At 45.6% G+C, this 14,185-nt stretch overlaps 2 long non-coding RNA genes across 2 annotated transcripts; both read right to left on the bottom strand.

Annotated features, from left to right (window-relative positions):
- Nucleotides 1-353: 353 nt before the first annotated feature.
- On the bottom strand, nt 354-1,574 carry LOC123493949 (uncharacterized). The gene is made up of 2 exons (XR_012184071.1): nt 1,490-1,574; nt 354-793 (listed from the first exon to the last, which is right to left on the bottom strand). It is a non-coding gene; the product is annotated as an uncharacterized lncRNA (long non-coding RNA).
- An 8,189-nt stretch (nt 1,575-9,763) lies between these two features.
- On the bottom strand, nt 9,764-13,759 carry LOC141023282 (uncharacterized). The gene is made up of 2 exons (XR_012184070.1): nt 13,427-13,759; nt 9,764-10,017 (listed from the first exon to the last, which is right to left on the bottom strand). It is a non-coding gene; the product is annotated as an uncharacterized lncRNA (long non-coding RNA).
- Between the last annotated feature and the right edge of the window lie 426 nt (nt 13,760-14,185).

The following is a 14,185-nucleotide window of genomic DNA, read 5'->3' as shown; positions in this document are numbered from 1 at the left end:
CTACTAGTGGCACAGGTACCCGCGCTACTAGTATCGCGCTACAGCTAAAAGTTAGTAGTAGCGCGGGGTAAACCCACGCTACTACTAACATTTTACTAGTAGCGCGGATATCACACGCGCTACTACTATTTGAACCCGCGCTACTACTAACGAAATAGTAGTAGCGCGTCTAGAATACCAGGCGCTACTAGTATCCTAAATACTAGTAGCACACAATTTTTCCCACGCTACTAGTAGTTAATTTGTAATAAAAAAATAGAAAAAATAAAATGCTGCAGCACAGAAAATAGTCTAGGCAAGCAAGTGCTACATCATAGTTGGATCTGAATCTGACACTCATTGACGGTACTCAGTTAGGATTTTGAAGCGTATTGTGAAGAACGTTAATTGCAACTCAAATCATTAATGGTAACTACACTTAAGAGGACACCTTTCAAGGCTACACATATATTGGCACAACGTGGCCATGGTCCTCATGATACAGAAAATGTGAAGTAATAGATCATACTATTTCAATGCTGTGATTGAGATAATACTATAGTGCAAGAACGTGGCAGTGGTCTTCGGTGCTTGTGATTACGATCATTGTCGTCATCGCCACTAGTTTCAAAGTTTTCAGTACCTCTTGTAGCTTCCGAATCAGTGGGACGACTTTCTTCCTTTGGTGAAGGAACTTCTATTTTGCCAACAATCAAATGCTTGAGCTATTAACCCTTTGTGCATCTTCACGATAAGCAAATCCGCAGGAAAAAAGTCAACTTGGCATCTAGATTTTATCCATTGCCCTGAGTCCCTGACCATGTTCAAGAAACACTAAATTTAGAAGATTACTATTGTAAATACATGAGACATAAAATCCTTCGACCATCGACATAAAAGATATTCAGTTAAATACATGGGGCATAAAATCCTACCACCATCGACAGAAAAGATATTCAATTAAACTTAGGTCTCGCTGGGAAGGGCCCTATGAGACATGCATTGTAAGTACACGTATATTTCAGTTACAAAAAGATATTTAGTTAAAAAGTGATAAATAACTGAATGAAACTCAAACTATATATGTCAGTTACAAAAAATATTTCAGCTTAGGAATGTAGTGTATAAATCAGACTAGATAGATGACACCACTGAAGCTTACAAGCAAATACATGGGGCATACAAAGATGAAGAACATGCAGTCCTTCAAGTAAATATGAAGACAAAATGAATGATTTACTTGTTATTCTATTTGACCCTAGTATTTGTCATGCATACAAAATACATATGTGTATTCGACAAAATCTGTAGCTATGCATTATCGTTGCTATCAAAAAGACATTGTAGGCCTATCTTGGTTGTAAATTACTGTGATGTAAGATGACACCAAAAAATGTATCTCCATCTTGTAATTTAGTTTTTTATTGACACTATACATAGGTCAGAGAAAACACTATAATTCAACCAAAAAACAGTAGCTCTGCTTAAGAACATGATATTGAGTACTTACAATTTATCTTAAAATTTTAGGATCAAGAAGCTGAAGGAAACAAAGGCGAAGTAAGAATGCGAGGATGAGTCATACCTGCAAGATGAAGAGCATGCATCCCTTCACGTAAGCCAAAAATAGCTTCTTGTGAAAAATAAAACAAAGATCAGGTTGTTGTATCTAAATTGTTTGTAAAATATTGTATTTACAGAATGGGACGTACACATTTACTGAACTTCTTTAGAACTGAATGATGGTCCATGATTTGTATGGACCTCGATCCTAAGCCACATTGATCTATCATGTAACACATCATATTACTTTGCGGCCTCACGCACGGTATCCCCACGGGTGCCACCTTACCTGGCCCGGGACCGTTTGCGCCTTTTGGCTCACGTATATGATAGTGTCGCTAGTATCCATATGACAGAGAATCCGGGCCGACATGACTAGTCGTGAACCCAAAGTGGCCCTAACTTACAGGGACAGGCATACATGACCCAGCAACGAACGTGTCGGTCATCAGCGAGTGAATTCGGGCTGTAGCAACTGGGCTAGCAGGACTCCGGGAATCCGGGCTGTAGCAGGCTAACAGGACTCCGAAAGACACCGCGCGACATTTCCCCGAAGGAACAGACACAGGATCAAAGGACACATGCCGGCCAGCCTAAGTGTTCCGGAGCAGTAGCAACTGGACTAACAAGACTCTGGTAAACCGGGCTGTAGCAGACTAGCATGGCTCAGTGGAAGCACTAGACTACATTTCCCCATAAGAGAGGCTACCAAGGATAGACAACTAGGTTGTCGGATCCCAGACATACCAAGCATTCCAATCATACACACAATATGCTCGATATGTGTAAATATAACATGGCATCACAACAAAACTCTACAACTCAAAGTATTTATTCATAAGACTCCGAAGAGCCAGATATTACAAACATGGGTCTCATGACCCAGCATTCAAGTCATACAAGCAATAGCACATGCGGAAGCTTAACTTGTCTGAGTACAGACAACTACAAATGAAAAGGCCGAGAAGCCTGACTATCTACAAGACCCTGCCGAGGGCACAAGATCGTAGCTGAGGTAACAAGCTAAACGTCAAAGTCCACGCGGAACTACTAGCGAGACTGAAGTCTCTCTGCAAAAACATAAATTAAGCAAACGTGAGTACAAATGTACCCAGCAAGACTTACATCAGAACTATCTACATATGCATCAGTATCAACAAAGGGGGTGGTGAAGTTTAACTGTAGCAAGCCAGCTTTGACTCAGTGGCAAACCTATACTACGACTGCAAGTAACTCTTTTGAGTTGGCGCACACGAGTCCACATATTCACCATATCAATACACCACTATGGATCTGCTCCCGTCTCCCTACGAGAACGCCATCCATAGCACTCACGCTTATCTTGCGCATTTTAGAGTATCCACTTTCACTTGTCTATGAACTGTTATAGGCAACCCAGAAGTCCTTTACCGCGGACGCGACTATTCGAATAGATCATTTATAACCCTGCAGGGGTGTACTTCTTCACACATGTTTCCACCACTTAGCGTCTGCACACGACATGTGCTCGGCAGACTTCAAGCGAAACCCGACGTGGGTGTAGACCACGACCTGACTAACCACACAAGTCTCTAGTCCAGGTTTATCTCCTATTCGGGTTCCATCCGCGAGGAGATCCGGCCGGGGTTTCGCTCACAGCCCCAAACGATGTGTGCAGGGTTCCCAAGACACCAAACGGGCGACTCGGTACACCGGGGCACGATGTACCTACCGCATCATAGCCCACCCCTAGGGTCAGCGCTACACACGGCCTCCAACACATATCCTACAAACACCAGAAACTACTTGCAACTCCTGGACAGAGGACAAGGGCGGTTAATAAGTCGAGCGAGGTCATATTTCAGGGCCCAACGTGTGGTATTAGTTGTTCATGGATCACAAACACAGAACTCAGTAACTGGGGACGGTTTCAGTGAGACAACCCACCATGTACTCCTACGTGGCCTCTCACCGCTACCTTTACCAAATCGTGTTCACACACTTAGCTCATACACCGTAGGACATGTTCACCACTTTCCAATTCATCCCCGATGAATCAGACCTAACTCAACTCTAAGCATAGGAGGTATGACAAACAAACATGAATGAGTAGGCACATCAGCGCTCAAACAACTCCTACTCATGCTAGTGGGTTTCATCTATTAACTGTGGCCATGACAGACATGTAGAGGATAAGGGGTTCAACTACCGCAGCATGTAACAATCGAATCGTTGTTGTCCTAATGCAGTAAAAGAGAGCAGAGGCGAGAGAGTGAGATTGTATCGGAATGAACAAGGGGGTTTTGCTTGCCTGGCACTTCTGAAGATAGTATAGCTCTTCATCGGTGTCATCGAACTCATCGTCGGAACACGTCTATCGAGAGGGAACAACCACCGGCAATAGAGAAGGAACACAATAAATGCAATGCACAATATGATGCATGATCATGACATGTCAAAATGAGTGTGTTGGGCTAATGCAACTACAACCAACTGGGTTTGAGTCATTTTGAACCAAAGGTTCAATCCCAAACTCAACTTATGAATTTAAATAGTGCCTTATCATGTTTTGCACTAAACAGCATGGTTAAGTTGCTTAAACATGCATGAAACAAGTACAGATGGATAGATTTGATTTTTCTGATTATTTTTCATATATAACTTATTTCATTCTGAGTTACAGATTATTTTCTATGATTTTTGAAGTTTAGGTCTTTTTCTAGAATTTCTGGTTATTTCAGAATTAAACTAATTCCAGAAAAGATTAACTGCGTCAGCACAGCCTCAACATGACGTCAGCAAGTCAACATGGCTGGTCCAGGTCAAACCTGACCGGTGGAACCCACATGTCAGTGGCTAACTAAACTAACTTAGTTTAATTAGCACTAACCTAGGTTAAACTAACTAAGTTTAAACCTAAACTAGTTTAATTAGCCAGGCGGGGCCCGCATGTCATAGACTCTGGGGAGGTCAAAACCCTGGTCAAATAAAGTCAAACCCACCGGCATTAAGCCACCGGCGAGGTCAGCGGCGGCCGCGGGCTTCGGAAAATCTCCACAGAGCACGGTTGGATGCGCTGGAGGCAGCTCTAGGACGCTGGCGGCGCGGCACAGCGGATGGTGGTGGTCTCCGGGCCTAGAATGGCGTGTAGCATTGCCGGCGATGACCACAGTGGCGGCCGAAGCTCGAGCGAGCTCGGGGTCGGGGCTACGGCGTGCAAAAGGATAAACTGAAGCTCCCGCGAGGCTCTACATGTTGCTACGAAGCGTTTGGACGCACTGGCGTGACCAAATGGTCGCCGAAGCTACATCGGCAACAAGCTCGGGCGGCGGTGGTTCCCAGTCTCGATGAACGCGATGGCTAGAGGACGGGAAAGATGCGGGAAAGAGAGGGGAAATGCGGCGGAGCTCACTGGGAGGTCGTTGAGCAGCTTAGCGTGCTTGGGGACGGCTCGGAGGCGACGAAACCATGACGGCGATCTCGGGAGCCCGAGGAGGAAGACGAGGGCAAAGACGGCTCCACGGGGCGTCCGGGCTCGTGCAGCTCGGTGGAGAGGAAGAAGACGTCGACGCGGACCTCGAGGACGGGTCGATGGGCACGACAACGGCGATGAGCGCACCGACGGCGAGCGGCGGCTGCGGCTGCGCTCGGGTGGGTGCGCACGAGAGGGACAGGGGAGGGGATGAGCACAGGGGGAGGAGTGAGAGGGCCTGGGGGTGCGTGGCATCTCCAGCCAGCCTCCAGCGTCGGCGGAAGCATGAGGTGGCTCGGGTGCGTGGCCAGCGCGCAGCAAGCACACGCTCGTCCTTCTGTCCAGGGAGGAAGACGCCAGGGGTGTTGCGGTGGTGGGCTGGGCCAGTCAACTGGACCGCCAGGTAGGTTTGGGCCAGGTAAGTCAGGTGGGTCTCTCTCTTTTCTTTTATTTGTTTCTGTTTTCTATTATTCTGTAACTTTAGGGCTTTATTAAAAATACCAAAACAATCTCAAAATTCATGAAACTGCTCAAGGCTACTGTTTGGAATAATTCCAGCAGTATACATTTTAGTTCAGGAATATTTGGACATTTAAAATATTATATAGCATTTAAATGCCCAAATGCAAATAGCTGATTTAATTCAGTGACCCAATGCTGTCCTAGAAAAATGTGAACCATTTTTTTCAGAGGTTCTAGACCAAGGCAAAGATGATGAACATTTTTGAAGGGCATTTCAGGTTCATTGAAAAAGTATTTTAATAACCCTAGTTGGATTAAGTGGTGCTGGGGGTTTCTGCCATCCCCATTTCAAATTTAATTGAAACTTAAACATGATGCAACACAAGATGCTAGCACTAAGCATTACCAGAACTAGGGATGTGACAACTCACCCCCACTAAACAAGAATCTCGTCCCGAGATTCAAGCGCAGGGTAAAAAGGAAGAGGGGACTCGAACTATCACAATCTTCATGATCCAACTTTCCTCATCGAAGATATTGATTCATTGGATCATCTTGAATTTGACATCTTTGCTTTCGAGATCTTCACCCAACACGAGGACAGAAAAGCGAGATAACTCTACAGGGATGGATCATCTTAATGATCACAGGATCAACTCACGGAACGAGACGTAGAAACATCTCTTGAGCTGAGGGACAAAACACATATGAGGAGCGATGGAAAGAAGCAAGTGACGAAGGTTCAGATTAGGAGGCAACAATTCCATGCTTAGAAGACGGTGGATGGTTTCAAAATAGCGAGGAGATAATCGCCATGATTCCATAACAGGGCACCTTAGAGGAGGCGACTCGTAGAGTTATTCCCTTAAATGGCAAAAAGAATTACTTTTGATATCTAGATCATTGAAACTCTTCATACCAGCCTAAGGTAATCACAATCGATCGTTTGGCGGAGTTCAAAGGAATGGCATAGTCGAACTAGGATGGATGATGTGGACTACCTTGTTGAAGACAATGCAATGGATGATTTTTCCTTATCATCGGAAATGGATGAGACCCATGGTAGGACCACTTTTGAAGATGATCCTGAACATCAATTACTGAAAAGGGCAGCCCATGGGAAAATGGCACAATGGCAGTGCAAGCTAGGAACAAAATGCAAATGTTGGAATGTTCCAACCATCATATCTGCCTGAGATTCAGATCTGGTTAGTAACAGGATACTTCAGACAGCATGTCTGGAAAAGAAAATTTGCAACACAACCCGACGAGATGACGTTGTGAGATTCTCGGGAAATGAACTACGATAGCAAGCTCCAAAACATGAGCTGGTTCTGCTACATACATGTGAACACGTTGTCCAAGACAAGCATGACCACATAGTAGTCTTACAACGAAACACTACCGAGTTCAGGTGGGGAACCATCATCGAGGATAACGAAGTCCTAACATAAGTCATGATTCTTAAGAAGGAACTTCTTCTCCTTGAACAAATCAATCAGTGGCTTGAGGTGTTAGGAATTACACATGGAGTGGAGGTAGCGAGCCTATCAAACCATGGAATACTTCGCACATGCATGACTGACTTGGGATGATTCCGGAGAAAGCAAAAACAATCTTTCTCAAATTCACGGCAGCAACTTGCACCTAATGCACGTGAACTTGGAGAAAGTCACTTCTTACACCAAACATGTATTTCATGGATGGGACATGAACATAATGCTTACATAAGTTTCCAACACTAGCTTGATGTTCAACATGAATCATGGAGGAGACAAGATGCTGCTGATGGACTCAATAGCAACTCATCAGAATTTCCATATCAGTGGAATTCCACAATTATGTGAACAAGGTGATAGCATTGGTCATGCCAAAAGATGTAATGGTGTATGCTCGAGGGATCAACCACGAGTAAGACAACATTACGAATATCGTTGGTTCTGATTTGATTTAACGATAGCCCATATGCAAATCAAAGATTTGGGTAAGAGAATAGGTCCAACAATTGATCACGAGGACCAATCAATGAAGATATCATCTTTCTTCAACACACACACAAAAAGATATCCCTTGGTGACGAGCTAGGTCGAAAAAGCTTCCATCTTCCAACTCTCCAAGTTGTTGTTTAACTTGACCAACTAGCTTAGGGTATTCAGCACAGATTCTTGGAGAAGGGGTGGTTTAGAGGAAAACCAACCTTGATCACGAGCTCAACATAACAGTCAAGGAACAACCTGGTGATACTTCCAAGAAGATATTCGGAAAATCACGAACCACCGATATGCTATTAAGCTCGAGAACAATCTTGCTTTTCAGGGCAAGATGAGATGATCAATTAAGCAAGAGATTGACATAATCCTAACTCATTGATCGAAGAGTGCACCAGAGATATGGACTAGGTAGCACGATCAACCTTAGGGTGATGATTCAATAATCTACACGCTAAGAATGAGGTTATTGTCCATTTAACTACCAAGCAACGGAGTTGCTAGGAGTATAAATTTCACACATCACGATTCACTTGTCGGCGTTCCGGTTACAATAACATAGAACCGAGGAATGGATAATGATGACGAGAAGTATCACTGTATCAAGAGTTCATAGGATGGTGTGCAATTCCCATGATAATCTTAATATAAAGATGGTAATACTCCAAGGTAGAACAGAACAAAAGCTGGATTAATATTTGATCACGGAACACAACTGCTTTGACCCAATCCTGGATATGGATGAGGTACTTGAGTTTGTTTCTCCTAGTCATTCTGGAGTAGAATGACTTGACGGACCACAAGAGTAATAGATATCGATGAATGAACTCACACATACTCTTGACTATCAATTGATAGACGAGGGTCAGAATACAACTAAAGAGGAACAACTCAAAGGAACATATAACTTTCTGAGTTGTGGATGCATAGATTAGTATGTCGAACCAAGTTCAACAGGTTTCTTCCGGATAACCCATGCAGAGAAGGTAGAACTGGCAGATTCACAATGTAGAATGGAGAACTCATTAAGAGCACTCTGGTTGTGATCTTTTGGTTTCAAAGAACTTCTGCCATAAGCAGTTCATGGTATTTGGAAGAAGGAAATACCACGGACCTCGAGGACTATCACAAAGGTTACTAATATCCTGAAGGAACTAGCAAACACTATCAACAGGAGGTGGGTGGGGGTTCAAAACCTAGGAATAGAATACCTACTAACTAAATGGCATCACGGGATGCTTTCGAGAATGATGGCCAGAATCATCACACTAGAACACAAAACATGGATGGAGTACAAGGTGGTTCTCTAAGACACCTAGGTCATAATAATAATTCCAACATATATACCGAGGCAATGAAGTACCTCAACACACTAGTTAGTGTGGTTGATCTGGCACAAAGAAACTTCGGAATGGTAAGGAGGGATTTACAAATGCATCAGACCATTTAAAAACCTGGGATGACTCGGACAGCATAACGACTGTAAATGCTCAGAAAGATTTGAGACATCCTGAAAAATGGTGGCATAACCACTCAACATCACAATATCAAGGTTCTGAGGCCAGCTTAGTAGGAACTGGACTAAGGCTTGAAACCAACAATCCTATAAGTCTACGTATTAGTGACACATGATCTTGATAGAAAGATGAGAAGCCTAGTTCTTAATCCCTGTAGAAGAGAAGATTGACTCAGATCAGAAGGGCATAAGGTAAAAGAGTAAAAAGAGCCTTACGTTCCCTTCCACGATCAATTCCCTTATATAACTAAAGCATTTCTAAACTCAACTTCGGTCAGTTTGGCTTAGTAATCCTACAGGCAGTCAGGCTCTGATACCAAAGCTGTCAGGACCCCGATCCTAAGCCACATTGATCTAGCATGTAACACATCATACCACTTTGCGGCCTCACGCACGGTATCCCCACGGGTGTCAACTTACCTGGCCCGGGACCGTTTGCGCCTTTTGGCTCACGTATATGATAGTGTCGCTAGCATCCATATGACAGAGAATCCGGGCCGACATGACTAGTCCTAAACCCAAAGTGGCACTAACTTACAGGGACAAGCATACATGACCCAACAACGAACGTGTCGGTCATCAGCGAGTGAATTCAGGCTGTAGCAACTGGGCTAGCAGGACTTCGGGAATCCGGGCTATAGCAGGCTAACAGGACTCAGTGGAAGCACTAGACTACATTTCCCCATAAGAGAGGCTACCAACGATAGAAAACTAGGTTGTCGGATCCCACACATACCAAGCATTCCAATCATACACACAATATGCTCGCTATGTGTAAATATAACATGGCATCACAACAAAATCTACGACTGAAAATATTTATTCATAAGACTCCGAAGAGCAAGATATTACAAACATGGGTCTCATGACCCAGCATTCAAATCATACAAGCAATAGCACATGAGGAAGCTTAACTTGTCTGAGTACAGACAACTACAAATGAAAAGGGTGAGAAGCCTGACTATCTACAAGACCCTGCCGAGGGCACAAGATCGCAGCTGAGGTAACAAGCTAAACGTCGAAGTCCACGCGGAACTACTAGCGAGACTGAAGTCTCTCTGCAAAAACATAAATTAAGCAAACGTGAGTACAAATGTACCAGCAAGACTTACATCATAACTATCTACATATGCATTAGTATCAACAAAGAGGTGGTGGAGTTTAACTGCAGCAAGCCAGCTTTGACTCAATGGCTAACCTATACTACGACTGCAAGTAACTCTTTTGAGGTGGCGCACACGAGTCCACATATTCACCATATCAATACACCACTATAGATCCGCTCTCGTCTCCCTACGAGGACGCCATCCATAGCACTCACGCTTATCTTGCGCATTTTAGAGTATCCACTTTTACTTGTCTATGAACTGTTATAGGCAACCCAGAAGTCCTTTACTGCGGACGCGGCTATTCGAATAGATCATTTATAACCCTGCAAGGGTGTACTTCTTCACACATGTTTCCACCACTTAGCGTCTGCACACGACATGTGCTCGGCAGACTTCAAGCGAAAGCCGACGTGGGTGTAGACCACGACCTGACTAACCACACAAGTCTCTACTCTAGGTTTATCGCCTATTCGGGTTCCATCCGCGAGGAGATCCGGTCGGGGTTTCGCTCACAGCCCCAAACGATGTGTGCAGGGTTCCCGAGACACCAAACGGGCGACTTGGTACACCGGGCCATGGTGTATCTACCGCATCATAGCCCACCCCTAGGGTCAGCACTACGCACGGCCTCCAACACATATCCTACAAACACCAGAAACTACTTGCAACTCCTGGACAGAGGACAAGGGCGGTTAATAAGTCGAGCGGGGTGATATTTCAGGGCCCAACGTGTGGTAATAGCTGTTCATGGATCACAAACACAGAACTCAGTTCCTGAGGACGGTTTCAGTAAGACAACCCACCATGTACTCCTACATGGCCTCTCATCGCTACCTTTACCAAATCATGTTCACACACTTAGCTCATACACCGTAGGACATGTTCACCACTTTCCAATTCATCCCCGATGAATCAGACCTGACTCAACTCTAAGCATAGCAGGCATGACAAACAAACATGAATGAGTAGGCACATCAGCGCTCAAACAACTCCTACTCATGCTAGTGGGTTTCATCTATTTACTGTGGCAATGACAGGTCATGCATAGGATAAGGGGTTCAACTACCGCAGCATGTAACAATCGAATCGTTGTTGTCCTAATGCAGTAAAGAGAGCAGAGGCGAGAGAGTGGGATTGTATCAAAATGAAAGGGGGTTTTGCTTGCCTGGCACTTCTGAAGCGTTTGGACGCACTACCGTGACCAAATGGTCGCCGGAGCTACGCCGGCGACAAGCTCAGGCGGCGGTGGTTCTCGGTCTCGATGAACGCAACGGCTAGAGGACATGAAAGATGCGGGAAAGAGAGGGGAAATGCGGCGAAGCTCACTGGGAGGTCGTTGAGTAGCTTAGCGTGCTTGGGGATGGCTCGGAGGCGACGAAACCATGACGGCAATCTCAGGTGCCCGAGGAAGACGAGGGCGAAGACGGCTCCACAGGGCGTCCGGGCTCATGCAGCTCGATGGAGAGGAAGAAGACGTCGACGCGGACCTCGGGGACGGGTCGTTGGGGCACGACAACGGCGGTGAGCGCGTGGACGGCGAGCGGCGGCTGCGTCTGCGCTCGGGTGGGTGCACGCAAGAGGGACAGGGGAGGGGATGAGCACGGGGGAGGAGTGAGAGGGCCCGGGGGTGCGTGGCGGCTCCAGCCAGCCTCCAGCGTCGGCGGAAGGAGCAGGTGGCTCGGGTGCATGGCCAGCGCGCAGCGAGCACACGCTCGTCCTTCTGTCCAGGGAGGAAGACGCCATGGGTGTTGCGGTGGTGGGCTGGGCCAATCAACTGGACCGCCAGGTAGGTTTGGGCCAGGTAAGTCAGGTGGGTCTCTCTCTCTCTCTTCTTTTATTTGTTTCTGTTTTCTATTATTGTGTAACTTTAGGGCTTTATTAAAAATACCAAAACAATCTCAAAATTCATGAAACTGCTCAAGGCTACTGTTTGGAATAATTCCAGCAGTATACATTTTAGTTCATGAATATTTGGACATTTAAAATATTATATAGCATTTAAATGACCAAATGCAAATAGCTGATTTAATTCAGTGACCCAATGCTGTCCTAGAAAAATGTGGACCATTTTTTTCAGAGGTTCTAGACCAAGGCAATGACGATGAACATTTTTGAAGGGCATTTCATGTTCATTGAAAAAGTATTTTAATAGCCCTAGTTGGATTAAGTGGTGCTGGGGTTTCTGCCATCCCCATTTCAACTTTAATTGAAACTTAAACATGATGCAACACAAGATGCTAGCACTAAGCATTACCAGAACTAGGGATGTGACATGATTATATACCACGGTTATATTAATTGTGTCAATACTCAATACCATCTTCTATTCTTAATCCATGATTTCCGTCCTTCACTTCACAATTCTCTAATGCTACAAACTAGCAACTGATCCCTCTAGAACTAACTAAAAAATACCAAGGCATTCAGGAAATACATCACTCAAGCTTCTTGTTGTAAATTCTGTTGTTGGGATTAATAGCCTGCTTGGTTGCAGGAAGAGGGCACTTGAGAAAGACGTCTAAGGACTTCGAGGAAACAGATGAAGAGAGGGATGTAAGTTAATTTTTGTATATCAAATGAAAAACATGCTGTTCTAAGAGTGAAAAATACATGAGTTACTGTTTACTGTGGATCACATAGCGTGTTTGTTAACAACCACAACTCCACCTAGATGCAGCAGATGCTATATCAAGTTACTTGCATAACAAAATCGCTGTGACTTTTGGTTTTGAAAAGTGCCAACTTGATTCTGATAGCAGCCAAAAAGTTTTCGAAGCAAAGTACAGTTTAATATAAGTTGAGTAATAAACTTAGGAAATAGCAGTCCGGATATGATTTCATAAATACAACATTGTTGGGCAGTTGAAGGAACCTCCTTACTATGTATGGGTTTGTACTGAACTACCATCATTCAGTTCTCTTCATGCAATGCAGACTCTGAACCATAGCCTGAATATATGTCTGTCTGCAGTACTGTAGCTATTAGGAAGTCAGAATCAGCCCCGTGCTAATTTGACTTGAATCAAGCAGCCCAGCTGCCTTCATCTCGCACCCTCAAGCGAAGGCAGTTCTCCAGGGCCAAGGCAGCAGAGTGATCCGACCGTGCCTCCTCTCCCCAGGCGACGGGATCTAGCTACAGGGGCGGCCTCAATACCATTCCGCTAATCGTCCTACTTCTCCTACCCTGACCATCAGCTAATCAATCATGCGGATTCCTGAATCTGCTCCCTCCCTCCCTAAAACTCCCGTCCGCGCAGATCCAAATCCTATGAACCCGCCTCCAACTGTAACCGTAAAAATCTTGAACCCATCACAGGGGAGAAAAATTAAAACAGAAAGCAGATCAGGAGCCCCGAACCAGTGGTGTGCCGAGCGCCGCGCCTGCCTTCTTCCTCGCAGCCGGCGGCTCGCCAGCGACGGGCCACGGGATGGAGCCGCGGGACGGGGAGGCGACGACGGGGCGGGCGGGCGCGGGGGAGCCTCCGGTCGCCAGCGGCGGAAAGGGGAGGGGAGCTCGTCTAGTTGGTTAGTTCGGGCGCGTGGAGAGGAGGAGGATGGGGAGGGAGAGGAAGCTACGCGATGGAGGGAGGGAGCTCATGTCGTTTGTTCCGGGCAAGATTGGTTGGGGGAGGGGCGGTGGACGGGGAGGGGCAAGGGACAGGGGAGATAACCCACGCTTAGGTTGCGGTGCGGTGCGGTGCCCCTAGTTGTAGCGCGGGTCACGGTGCTTCGCTGCTACTTAAGTGAGGCACATTGGCTGATCCCGTCGATTTATAGTAGTAGTGTGGGAATTGCAGGCCGCACTACTATTATAGGGCTTTTATACCCCTCGCTACTACTATAAGCTGTCCTGGGGGGATATTTAGTAGTAGCGTGGGAACGGTAGACCCGCGCTACTATCATTTTTTAGTAGTAGCGCACTGTTTTTACCCACGCTACTACTAAATAATAGTAGCGTGGCTTCCAATCCCACACCACTGCTATTGCTCCGTCTATAAGCTTTTTCCTAGTAGTGCACGTCCACACATGCAGCCTCCCACAGGCAGTCAAAAAATCTTGGTTCAAGCCAGATGCTGACTTCATACTTAAAAAGGATCATAAGATGGAGGCATTCAAG

The sequence above is a fragment of the Aegilops tauschii genome, chromosome 5 (assembly GCF_002575655.3).
Source record: "Aegilops tauschii subsp. strangulata cultivar AL8/78 chromosome 5, Aet v6.0, whole genome shotgun sequence".
NCBI classification, from domain to species: Eukaryota; Viridiplantae; Streptophyta; class Magnoliopsida; order Poales; family Poaceae; genus Aegilops; species Aegilops tauschii.
The sequence above is the reverse complement of the archived record's forward strand: the minus strand, read 5'-3'. Positions and strand labels throughout refer to the sequence as shown.